This window comes from Anabrus simplex, chromosome 1 (assembly GCF_040414725.1).
Source record: "Anabrus simplex isolate iqAnaSimp1 chromosome 1, ASM4041472v1, whole genome shotgun sequence".
NCBI classification, from domain to species: domain Eukaryota; kingdom Metazoa; phylum Arthropoda; class Insecta; order Orthoptera; family Tettigoniidae; genus Anabrus; species Anabrus simplex.
In genome coordinates, this window is record NC_090265.1 from 1,055,449,089 (window position 1) to 1,055,463,018 (window position 13,930).

Consider the following 13,930-nt stretch of genomic DNA (forward strand, 5'->3'; position numbering starts at 1 on the left):
TTCAGTTTAATTTTCTGAATATCTTACCTGGTTTCAGTATGCTATTCTGTTGTATCTATATAACAAGAAATTTTTAATATTGACGAGTTTGAGGTCTGTAATGATTATGTAAAATGTATAGGAATTGTGAGAATAGGTATCAAAATTAAGGATAACAAAAGACTTCGTTGAAGTATTACTACTAAACAAGTAATGAAATGAACCAAACAAGTGTCAAGTCAAGGCACATAAAGAAAGAGAAACTGTAATAGGATTAAGACAATAACAGTTACCGTATTTACGCGAATAATCCCTGCACCCTAACTTTAGGAAGGCTGATTTTTAAAAAAATGCTAACATTGACGCAAATAAAACCCGCACCCCAATTTCGTGCCTCAATTTTTTTAAAAAAGATTATGCAGGTATTATTTGCGTATATACAGTAATATAGGAAGAGGGAACGACAGAAACAGGAGACAAGGACAGACACAAACTTACTTCTTGAGGTGGTGATTGTTCTTGTTTTTTTTGGCTGAATCCAGAGAATAGTCCACCCAAGTAGGAAAAAAGGTCAAGTGTAAAATGAAACTTAAAAATTTGTTTTTATGATTGTTAAAAATAATTTTATGAATTTTATGATATGTATTTATTTATTGACAGTTTTCAATTTTTAACTGTGTGATTAATTAAACCTTTATTTACCGGGGCGATTTGGCTGTGCGGTTAGGGGTGCGCAGCTGTGAGCTTGCATTCGGGTGATATTGGGTTCAAACCCCACTGTTGGCAGCCCTGAATATGGTTTTCTGTAGTTTCCCATATTCACAACAGACAAATGCATGGGCTGTACCTTAATTAAGGCCGAGGATGCTTCCTTCCCACTTGTAGCCCTTTCTTGTACCATCATCGCCATAAGGCCTATCTGTGTCGGTGCGACGTAAAGTCAATTGTTAAAAAAACTTTATTTACCCCTTGTAGGTGGGGGACGCAAACGAAGAATACACCCATGGTATCCCCTGCCTGTCGTAAGAGACGACCAAGGGGCGATTGTATTAGAACCATGAAACTACTTGTGATTAGTGACATCAGGCGGGGAACACCGTATGTCACCTTTACTTGCGAGTAGTACCACTATGTTAGGTACACAATAGGTTTGTGATTAGTAGTAACAGAAGGTGAGTCTGTGTGGGTTTTCCAATAACTGTGATTAGTACCATTGTGAGGAACAACACGGGTCTGGGCGTTGCCTGTGATTAGTAGGACTATAACAGCAACACCGTGGGTCTGCATTGCCTGTTATTAGTACCCACTATATGAGGAACACCACGGGAATACCGGTGCCCATGGTTAGTCCACCTAGGTGAGGAACACCATGGGTTTGCGTTGCCTATGAGTGGCGCCATTATGTGAGAAACACCATAGGTCTGCGTTACCTGTGCCAAGTGTTGTACAATACTTGTGAGTAGTACCAGGATGTGTGGAACACCATGAATCTACACTACTTTTGATTAGTACCACAACGTGACAAATACCATAGTTCTACTTTACTAGCGATAAGTACCTTTATGAGGGGCCATTGACTAGGATTTTGAATCCCTTTAAACAACAAGCATCCTTGATTCAGGATTGTGCTTCAGAAGCAGTTCCTTGGTCAAAAATACTATTGTTTATAATAGTTTTTGGGTTGGATCCTCTGATTGTCATAAATTCATATCCATCCCTTCATTCATCATCATCACATTTTTTATTCTGGTCATTGGATGATTTTGCACTTTTAAATTGTTATTGCATTTCATACCATCAGGGAGCAATGACCTAGATATTAGGCCCCTTTAAACAACAAGCATCATCATCATCATCATCATCATCAAACCTTTATTTACAGTCTAAATTAATTTGAAATATCTCGATGGTTTTAGGGTTTACTGTTCATTATGATGAAAAGTTGTGAAAATACTGATGGTAAATGTTAATTCTACTGGTCTTTCTCTTTGCAGTAAAGTACTTAATTTATGTTATTAACAGTTTCTATAAGGTTTAATAAGGTGACAAATTTATTGCTTTCAGGCATGTAAACATGCAACGGGAAAAGTACAAAAGTTTCTGTAGACGAAAAGTGCTTGCCTCAGTTTGAATAAAATTTGCTATGCAAAGCCAATGCTGAGCTCCTTTCAAGCTGCTCTATCAAACGTGCAAAATTTCAAATGGATTTTTACGAAGTTGACAGTAAAATGCATTCCACGTGATTTTTTAATTTTTTTCTATTTGAGCCTGTATTGTCGTTAAGTATTAACTTGCGAAATCCTTACATCAAATGTTCCACCTTTACAATACCATACATGGTCTTTATTGATAAGACTACATTAAAATATATTAATGAGACATGTTTCGTCCTACTTTCAAGATCCTCACAAACAAAAACCATTAAAAATATAGTAAGGGCACAATAAAACCATCAGATAAAACTTCTCTACATCTTGTTGCAGTGCGACGTGTTGGCGTCTTCTCAATAAAACTGTGGTAATATATTGGATGAATCTTCAGACTGACACGAAAATGAATATAATGTTAAACACAACGTCCAAATGTTGCAGAGGTTAATTTATCACTGTGTCCGTGGATTGCACAGATTAAATGCAATGTGAGTGAGTTTATAAAATGTATTAATCATGCTGATAACACAACATTGTAAAAATATTGCACACATTATTGATTGTATACATAGACCGTGCAGAAAAAAAAAAAAAAAAGAAAAGGCATATGGCTTTTAGTGCCGGGAGTGTCCGAGGACATGTTGCTCACAAGTGCAGGTCTTTTTATTTGACGTCCGTAGGTGGCCTGCGCTTCGTGATGAGGATAAAGAATTGATTATTTCTTCGATAAGTATATTCCTCCGAGATATCATTCAGATTATGTGCCGGGTTACATTTTTTATCAATATTTATAAAAGTATTGTCAAAAATATTCAATAGATTGCCTTTTTTGCTTAGGGCCAGTTCTACGACCTACTGGTAAAGTAGCGCTTAACTTGCCCTCCGTGTAAAAGTATATTTCCGTTCAACCACTCCCAGGTAGCGCTATCGGCAGCATAAGTCATAGTTAACTTGCGCGTAATTTATCGGCCACTCCGAGGGCCTGATGAGACTTTACCTAATAATACAGATGTTGATTCCCAAAGGGAATTTAAAATATTTGTCCCGAATGAGTAAATTTATAATACCAATATAATGGTCCGTTATTGGACATTATAAATTTTCCAGCTAACTCATTCTTGGTTGCCTGCGTTTCGCCCTCGTGTGCTTAGTTAGGCTCATCAGTTGGGACTTAGCACACCACCCAAGACGCAAGGCTAGTGCATACCGTGGAGGCCACTGCATAAGCTACTTGAAGCCACCAGCAGTGCCAATGCACTATGAGAGCTATGTCTCATTTCCAAAATTTGATGCCTGCCTGGCCATCAGATAATACAGATGTTGGTATTATAAATTTACTCATTCGGGACAAATATTTTAAATTCCCTTTGGGAATCAACATCTGTATTATCTGATGGCCAGGCAGGCATCAAATTTTGGAAATGAGACATAGCTCTCATAGTGCATTGGCACTGCTGGTGGCTTCAAGTAGCCTATGCAGTGGCCTCCACGGTATGCACTAGCCTTGCGTCTTGGGTGGTGTGCTAAGTCCCAACTGATGACCCTAACTTAGCACACGAGGGCGAAACACAGGCAACCAAGAATGAGTTAGCTGGAAAATTTATAAAGTCCAATAACGGACCATTATATTGGTATTATAAGACTTTACCTGCCGGGCAAGTTTTGAGAGCTTAACATTATTAGCTGACATACAACTTAAATTAGCTTAGTGTACTGAAAAAAGCATGATACTATAACAGTGATCGATATTGTATTGTAGGATTTTGAACATTAATGCTTCCCTTGAGTTGCAACGGTCAGGCCAGCCTCTCGCATTGGTAGCGCGGGGAACTCATTTTATACGTCAAGCTTTTGCAAAGAAACTCTAAAAGGATATAAAATCAAAACCTATTTGGAAATCATTTCAAATAGGCTTTAATTTTCTACTTTTTCAGTTTTCAGACATCAGGTATAACTTAGTGTATGTATACCAATTACCCCAAGCTTTCTCGTAGCGTAGTGGCTAACGCACTCACTTCATAATGCGAGGTATGCAGGTTCGAGTCTTCATTATGACGAATCTTTTCTATTTTCATTATTAGCATTGTATTAATCTGTATGCCTCTTTTCATACGTTCGTTTGTTAATTGTATATTTTGTTGAAATGTTTAATCACAATATTACGTATACTAGGAAAATGCTTTATATGCGTGCTACTTATAGAAAGTGATATTATGATTAATATAGCATATAGGACTGTCGCCCAGGCAGCAGATTCCCTATCAGTTGTTTACATTGTCTTCTTGTAAATGATTTTGAAGAAATCGGAAACTATTCCATTCCCGAATTCCTCTTCCTATGAATGGATATTTACCCCGATTAGTTCTTTACATTTATAGTACCTTCCAACTTTATCAAGGGTTATGAATTTCATGTTGTTGCTCCGTATTGAACTGAGAATAACATATGAATAGTAACACAGTAAAGGTTTCCACCTATTCATTACTAATATAATATTGTATAATATTGTAAATACATATTAGTATTGAATAGGTGGAAACCTTTACTGTGGTACTATTCATATGTTATTCCAACTTAATCTTCATTAAGTTAAACATTAGGATGAAAGTGCATTATCAATAAATGGAAGCATGTGGAACTAAACGAGGTCACAGAGCTAGTTGCAAATAGAGCATCGTGGAGATACTTAATCAATTCACAGAAGTCAGCAGATAGAATGGTCAAAGGTAATAAGTCCATAAGGAATATGTGGGTGTATATGGAAGCGCGTAAAACAGAATTGAGAAGAACGGCAGGCAACGAAAATAAATTTTTAAATGTAAATTAGAAAGATGATGAAAACCTGCGTACCTTCTATTATGGAGTGAGTGACCAATCTACTACGAGAATACTTTCCAAAAACTCTGCCTTACATGACAGGTTATAACTGGCGTAAGAAAATGTAATCTCGAGATTTTAATCCCAATTAGGTATTGATTTTGAAGCTCATAGATTAAAATCACGAAAGCTTGACATAAATAGTTGTCCATAACTCTTAAGACTCCTCTTATTTAGGCTTTTTCGTGATAATCTGAGACTGGTACATGTTCTTTGGATTGTTATTTATTTTAATTGCATCTTGTTATTTGTATGTTTGTATGTGAAAATAAACACAGCTCTGCACAAAACATCATGTCTACCATCAGTCACAATCAAGTTGGGGAATTTGCATTATAATGGCAGGCTCTCTCTCTCCACCTGCCTTTTTACATCCTCAGAAAGACTGCCTTAGTGGTTTTCCCATCCGAAACCAACATAGGCCATTACAATGATGCCAGTAGGAAGGTCTGGATTTAAAGCAATGCTATCATATCAAAGCACTGGAAAATAAAGACAATCGAAATGAGCTTCACACATCTGACGATAGATAGCACCACACTCGAAAACGAGAAGTCGCTGAAAATCAGTCTAGCCGACTCCGTATATCGGTGTCTAGCTCCGGGTAGCTACCCAGCGCTTGCGCAGAGGTGGTTGCAGCAAGGCAAAGTACCAGCTGATTTACATTCCCAGGTAGTTTACCTCGTGGGCAGCTGCCAGCCACTTTACCAGCAGATGGTAGAACCGGCCCTTAGTTGGGGAAATCGAAGGTCCTGCTTTATACCTGTAAACTAGCTGATGTACCCATGCTTGCTACGGAATTCTACATTGTATACAGAATTCTAGGTTAGGTAGTGTACACGTTGCGAGTTAGATTGTGTGAAATTGCATACCTCTTAATGTTATCCTAGAAACACGACTGGGAAGTCACTAACCATCTTTCTTTTATGTGAAGACTGGGTTAGGGAATTTTCATTATAATGGGCATGTTGGTGATGCGATCTGAGACTGGTACATGTTCTTTGGATTGTTATTTATTTTAATTGCATCTTGTTATTCATATGTTTTTATGTGAAAATAAACACAGCTCTGCACAAAACATCATGTCTACCATCAGTCACAATCAAGTTGGGGAATTTGCATTATAATGGCAGGCGCTCTCTCTCTCTCTCTCTCTCTCTCTCTCTCTCTCTCTCTCTCTCTCTCTCTCTCTCTCTCTCTCCACCTGCCTTTTTACATCCTCAGAAAGACTGCCTTAGTGGTGTTCCCATCCGAAATCAACATAGGTCATTACAATGACGCCAGTAGGAAGGTCTGGATTTAAAGCAATGCTATCATATCAAAATACTCGATCAAATGAAAAAACACACATTTTCTCACTTTTAATGACCACAAGTATGGTGCCGATCTAACAGTCCCCAGACAGCAGACAGCCGTGAACACTCCTCTGCCTTTATTCCATTAAATGTGCACACTGCTCATTCTGATTTGTACTTAAGAGTAGGGATTGAATAGCTGGAATGCCATGATGAACCAGTGTGTTACATACCAGCAGTATCAAAATGTATGAATCAGAGGAATCGTATGCTAGAGAAGAAAGTTATCTAACTCCCCTGTTATTTCCCGCCAATATTCAGGCAGGCCGTTATACTCAGTACGCATCAGTAATCCCATCTATCAGAGATGAGTGGCAGCATAAGAGACAAAAAACATCGCAACAAACAATGGTCAATGTAATGTTATTATTGATCAATTGTACGAGCTTTTGATATCGTAGACCTTCAGATTTAGTTTCCTTCTGACTCTGAAATACTATTCTTATCATAGTCTGTATGGTAAAACTGAATAATACATAAATGATCGGAAATTATATTCTCTATAAATTCTGTTTTGTAGTACTTTTCAGTAGGACCAATAACATAGGACCTGTATTTAATTTTTAGGTGCCTTCCGCTACACTGTAGTTTCTTATTCCCCGACTCTATATACCAGTTTTCATTAAATTCTGTTCACCTATTTTCTCATGGTTCAGCGTTGATATGGACTAAGCAACAAAAATACAAATTCATGAATATCTATGTTATCGTAGCTGGTATGGTAAAAATGTATGACATAAATGATCGGAAATTTAATTCTATATAATTTTAGTGTGCCGTATTTATCAATAACAAATATTTGAGAATAAAATTTTAGGCCTTCCCCTAAACTACCTTTTCAATCATCGTGAATAAAATTATTTATAGCCTGCATTGTAGTGGCTCATTCCCAGACTTTAAATACAGATTTTCATTAAATTCTCTTCAGCCATTTTCTCGTGATGCATGTACAGACAGACAGAAATTTCGGAAAAGTAAAAAGTGCATTTCTTTGTTACCAATACAGAATTCCATTCTTTTTAAATTCTGAGCAGTGTACATACAAAACTAGTCTTTATTGTTTCTGATACTAGATGTATTAGATTTATACACAATTTAAAAAAAAAACACACACATTATAGATTTGAGGGTAATTCCACAGAATTTTGTGATCTGACCAAAGATTTAAACATGCAATCGGATCAGATGATGTATTCATTTATGTCAAAAATATGTTCTCTAATAATCGAAAACTAATGCCGAGTAAAGAACAATTTACTCAAATACAGTAAATTAAGGAAGCAATAGGTAGGGGATTTTATTAATATATTCGAGTTTGTTACTGTTAATAATTATTTCAACTTTGATGCTCAGATTTATAAACAGCAAGGTCTTCCTATGGGCACCCCAGCTTCAGGGATCATGGCAGAAATTTGCATGGATTTCCTCAATATTAAAATCAATATCAAAGGGATAATGTTTTGATTGAGATACGTGGACAACATGTTTGCAATAATTAATCACAGTATTACTAATGGGGAGGAGGTATTGGAACAATTAAACAAAATGGATTCACGTATTAAAATGTCGCCGAAAACCTTTGATGTGTTAGTGCAACGTTAAACAAATAACAAAAAAATATTTCAGTTCGACGTATGCTTGGCTTTCGTTCAATTCATCCTTTTGACTTCTCTGTTAGCAACTTAATTTTGGGTTCATACATTACAGGATGTTCATGGAAAAGCACTGGGAAATAGGGAAACCCCTTTTTCTACTATTCCTAGACATCGAAGAGGCTTACGATAGCATACCAAGAGAGCTTATCTGGGAATGCCTAAAAGAGCTAGGAGTTCATGACAGTCTTATTGCAGAAGTGAAGATGCTGTATGAAAAAACCAGAAGTTGTGTGCAAGTGGGTAGTGGGCTGTCCAAATGGTTTGAAATGAAGAGAGAAGTACAGCAAGGCAGTACTTTGTAACCCCACCTATTTATCACTGTGATGGATGCCATAACAAAGATACTAGAAAGGAAGGAGCAGCAGGACTTGCAAACTTTCATCTTTGCAGACGACATGGTGATCTGGAGTGAAACCAAAAATCCATGACCTGGCCGTGAATCTAACTCAAGTCGTGCAAGTAAGGTGGAGGTACACTACCCCTACACCGCGGGGCCGGCACACTTATCACTATGGATTGAATTTATAGTGTGTTTTACACCATTATTAGTTTTAGGTATATGACTACCCGAAATCATTGCTTCGTTGTGTAATAAATTTCGAAGCATGGCTCCATACTACACAGCACAACACTGCATTGCTCACACTGGTGGCATGTCTCCTTTACGAAAGGCTTTCCCTCTATATTTCTTGCTTCTCGTGCTGTAAACATGGCATATCCTAGCAAAAAACTTCTTGGTTTTAGAAGAAAGTACTCAAACCACTAACTATGCATAAGCCTGGAGATGATTTGAGTGATCAGTGCATTCAGTATAACCTGCTTGGAGACATAACTGTGAAATGGTGGAGGGAATTGTACCGTTATGTAAATGCTCATCATTTTGTTATACCATGCTTATTGTATATTTCAAGTACATACCATCAAATATACCACCATCTAATTCCTCACATTCCAAATCATCCACATCGTCATCTGTATTAGCGATTTTTACCTGGATCTGAGGGCTGGTGGAAGAAAAGCTGCAGAAATGGAGTCAAGAGTTTGAGATATGATTTAAATATCAGTAAGGTTTAGACAGTGGTGATGAAGTTACAGAGGAGAGATGACAAACCACAAATCAGAAAAAATGACCCAAACTGGACAGTGTTCCAATATTTAAGTACTTGGGTAGTATAGTATCAAAAGACAACCTTGCAAAATATGAGGTGGACAGTCAAATTAGTAAGGCAACTCAATTTTACCACCAAATAAGACAACTGTTGTGGGATAAACAAGTACCATTGAAAGCTAAGATGACTTTATAAAAAACATATTATACACCCATCCTCACATATAGCTTGGAAAGTACCACATTAAAGAGAGAAGACAACTCAAAACTCCAAACTGCAGAAATGAAGTTCCTACGTACCATGATACAGAAGACTAGGAAGGACAAGTTTAGGAATGAAGAAGTTCGAGAGTAGGTGGGAATAGGAGACTCCCTACTACAGAGGATCCAGAAAGAAAGACTGAAGTGTTTCGGCCATGTAAGAAGGATAAATGCAAGCAGGACTGCAAAAAGAGAATATGAAAGAGATGTAAAAGGAAAAAAGACCAGTGGGCAGACCCAGAGGAAAATGGACTGATCTGCTGAAGAAAGATGTCAAGGAGAAAAGACATGATTGGGAGCAGATCATGAGAGAACAATGGTTCATGAACAGACAAAGATGGAGGGGACTCGTACACCACACCTGGGCAACTGGAGATGGTAACAATGACGATCATTATCATCATCATCATATTTCTTTCTACACTAATGTTCATTTGTGCACAGGAAAGTACTCCAAGTTTAAAACTAGCAGGCTAGGACTTATTCTTCTTTTCTTTATCATGGCTACTTTTTCATAAGACAAATGCAAGAAACTGGAATATTAACTGATCAGAAAGTAACTGAGCGTACAAACCATAGTATCAGCAGGCATGGTAAACGCCTGCCATAGATGGCCAGCCTATTTAAATGTGAATTAATATATAGTTTTCAATTTTACAAACAATGTGAATTAAATTTTTTTTTTTTTTTTTTAACTTTCATTTCAAGGTTATAATATTCTGTAGATACTGTAGAGACTGACCCAGGACTAAGTCCATCCCCAGCAGCAGTTTCCCACACTTCCTGCAACCCTGATGTGGCCAGCGTCCATGATGCACCTGCATTAGTTAATGGTTCATTACCATGTCCAAGAACAAACAACAATCCAACAGGAATTTCCTTGCTAAGGAGTCTTGTCAAGCAAGTATGCAAGCAAACAATTAACATTTACAATTCTAGATTGGTTTTTCTCATTAACACACACATTACTGGAGATCTTGCTGATGTGGAATTAAAAAAGACTGTCAGAAAATAATGGGTAGCATTCTACAGTCTATCTGTGAAGATTATCAAGAAAACAGCAAAGCAGCCAGTCAGCACCATTCAGCTTTTATACTGCCCTTCTTGGAAGAGATACAATGATTGCATCTGTTTGCACAGCAAAGGAGTTCATGTTATTAACTTTCAGTGTTTGTAGAGAAGTCAGAGTAGATGAAGTCCCTATATAGAGCCACATTCAGAGATTAATACTAATTTAGGGGACAATGAGAGGATAGAAATTAATGAATGGGGAAATGCATTTGGGCTGTCCATGCATATTTGGATTTTATGAAAAGTTCCCTTGAAAGAAAAGGGTTATACAAATCTCTTAATGCAAACAGGGAGAATTATGTGAGAAAAACAGAATTATTAAAATGCCATACACTAAAAGGCTTGGGGATTAACAGGAATTGTGCAACAGGGGAAAATGATAGTAAGTATAAAATTATTCAGTAATCCCAAGGAAACAGTTCAAGCTAATACATTCAATAATGAAAATGAGTAAATGAACAATACAAACCTGTCATCCCACTGAAAATCTTTCATCTCAACTATATTTTCACGTTTGAGTACTTTGAGTTGCGAGATTTCAGTTATAATGTTATCAACAGCTGAACCAGTCGGTTTCAATTCCTCTATGCATTTTATTGTAACCACTTCTCTTGGACCATTCTATTGAGGGAAAAGAAAAGAATGAAATCCAGATACAATGACATAAATTTTTCAGTGCTTATAGAATATGATACAACTCTCTCTCATGATCCCTCATGCAAAACAAATGTACAGTGCAGAACATATTGTATACACATACAATGACAACTGGTACCAACAGATCATTCAATAAACATTACATCATTCATTCAGCATGTACAGTACAAAAAAGATAGTCTTAAATATAAGGATTGTTCAACTGTAACAAAAACGCAGCTGGCATCAAGAAGGGCATTTGGTTGTAACCCCCTGCAAAAACCCAAAATGAGCCAGGTGGCCTGAGCAACCCCTGAAATTACTGAGATAAGCTTTTGAAAGTTACGTCCTTGGTGGAAAGATCTGTGTACTGGCCTTTGGATCACAGAGCCCTGGATTTGATTCCCGAATAGTGAATGCATCCCTTCTACAACGATGCACTGGAGGAAAAGGACTTCAGACTGAAATGATACTCCTCCGTTGAAACCATTCCCTCAGCAACAAGCTTCAGAAGTTCCACGCTGGGATCGCACCAAATTGGCTGGGACCTTTCGAGTTGGATAAGAAGTTGAGGAATGGTGTGTATCTTCTGAAGACCACACCGCTGACGAAGGTTCATACATTACCTCAACCCCTACAAGAAGACGGAGAGACTGAAGAAGAGGAAGTCCAATAGTTGACACACTCTGCGGGGGCTCACGAGAATGTGTACATCATGTAGGACCAACAGACACTGATACCTACCTTGGAGGATAAGAGAGACGAAGACATAGCTGTAAGGACACTAGATATAATAAGACATAGAGTAAGGAATGTACAGCATATATAAGGTTTTAGGGGGATAATTGTCGTGTGTAAGCTATCTTATACCTGATCCTAGTGAAATCTTCAATTATTATGTTTAATATATTTTAATTATCTTTTATTAAATGCTAAGTACAACTAACATATATTCTTCCTGTAAATATGCATTGTAAATTCGTATAACCTCAAAATATGTTCCAGTCGAAAACCGTAGAAAACTTGTTAATATGTGTATATTGTGTATGATCCACCATCATTCTGATACATACGGAGGCTTCTGGAAACTTACTGTGATGTTCTGCTATCCAGATACATATAGAAGCTTTAGGAAATATGTAGATTTCTTTTTCCCCCCGAAAATTGCCAAGCCCGTTGTTTCTACGGGTTCGCTCTTAAGTGAAATGATTAAATTTTATGAACAGTGACCGACATTTACATGGTTAAAAAATACCCTGTAAAATTTCAGATTAATCGGAAATAATTGTGTTTTTTATTTATGTGTTACTGCAGCAGAATAGACCTTCAAAATTGTATAAAGGTTTCATAAACGTTTGTAGCATAATTGCAACACAAATAAATTTAAATATCGCAGAAAATGCCTGGTTTCCAGGGACGTGTACATAAATATGGTCTTAATATTCTGCATTAGTGATGTTTTGTTATATCCAATATGTAATGTACTTCATCTAAAGAACAGTAACTTAGTGAGTTTGGCTGATTGGCCCAATACATCGATTTTATGCATATTTTATATAACTATTATTATATGTACATTATACAGTATTATTCATAATATATCACTAAAATGGATTTCTTTTCAGTAACTTCTCAATGTAGCATTCCTTTAAGATTTTCATAAAGGTTGTGTCAACTGGAACATAGACTACTATCTAGAAACTTCTTTAGGACTTCTTCCTCTTCCTGGCATTTCTCCCGATTTATTGGAGTCAGAACCTAGAGGTTTGGCCCAATTTTATGGTCAGATGCCCTTCCTGGTGCCATCCCTCGGCTTCCCACCTTGAATGTTCTTCGGCTTGGCGGTGCATCTGTTGAATCGGCTGTTGGTTCCTTATATGCCATGTAGCAGGATTCTCCTCTTCCTTTCTCTGTACATGGATGAAGTTCCAGTCATCAATTCTTTTGATGGGACATCCAAGGATAAGGTCTGCAGGTAAGAAACCTGTGATGCAGTTAACCCGCTGTGTGATGGCCAGAAGAGACTCACGTAGGTGTTGGACCCACTTGGCATGTTCTGTGTCGACTAAGTGGATCGGAAACATCTTTAACTCCTGGTTTCTTCGTTCGATGGGGTTCGCCTGCGGATGGTAGATCGGCATAGTCCAGTGTTCATTTCCCCAATCCAACAAAGCTTGTAACTACTGCCTAGAGGTGAACCAACTGTCATTGTCCGTGAGTAGACACAGAGAATACCCATACCAACTGAAGACTTCCGTCCTCAAAAGTTGTATGACACGTTCTATTGTACAGTAGCTTCGGGGATGGTGAATGCTTCTCCCCATCTTACAAAAAGTTTGGTCACCGCAAGGATCCCAGTCTTTCCCCAAGATGTCGTAAGGTATGGTCCCACAAGGTCAAGGGCGAGAACATCCCAAGGCTGATGCTGGTACTCGCCTTCTGGTTGTTCGCCTTAGTGTGAGGTCATAGACGTAGTTCTTGATGTCCTGACATGTGTACCCAGAAGTAAAGTCGCCAAATCAAAGAATAGGTTTCCACTTGACCTGGATGACCAACTTCTGGATTATTGTGATATATTCTTAAAATACTCTCTGTGTGAGATCTTGGAACGACAATAACCATGTAAGATCCAGGCCAGTGGGAAGTGTACTTAAGTATACCATCTTCGAGCTGGAAGTTCTTGTAACACATCTTAAACTGAGCTGGGACAGATCCACAATCACTGCTGCATTTGTTGATCCAGGACGCCATTCTACTACAGGTAATGTCCTCAGTCCGTCACTTCCTTATTAAATCTAAGTTGATCTCATTACTTCCTCACCGGACAACAAGAAGCAC

The 13,930-nt window shown here is 37.8% G+C and overlaps 1 protein-coding gene across 2 annotated transcripts in view; it reads left to right on the forward strand.

Annotated features, from left to right (window-relative positions):
* Nucleotides 1–13,930, forward strand: part of ari-1 (E3 ubiquitin-protein ligase ariadne-1) — a 199,584-nt gene that overhangs the window by 65,998 nt on the left and 119,656 nt on the right. The window lies entirely within an intron of this gene.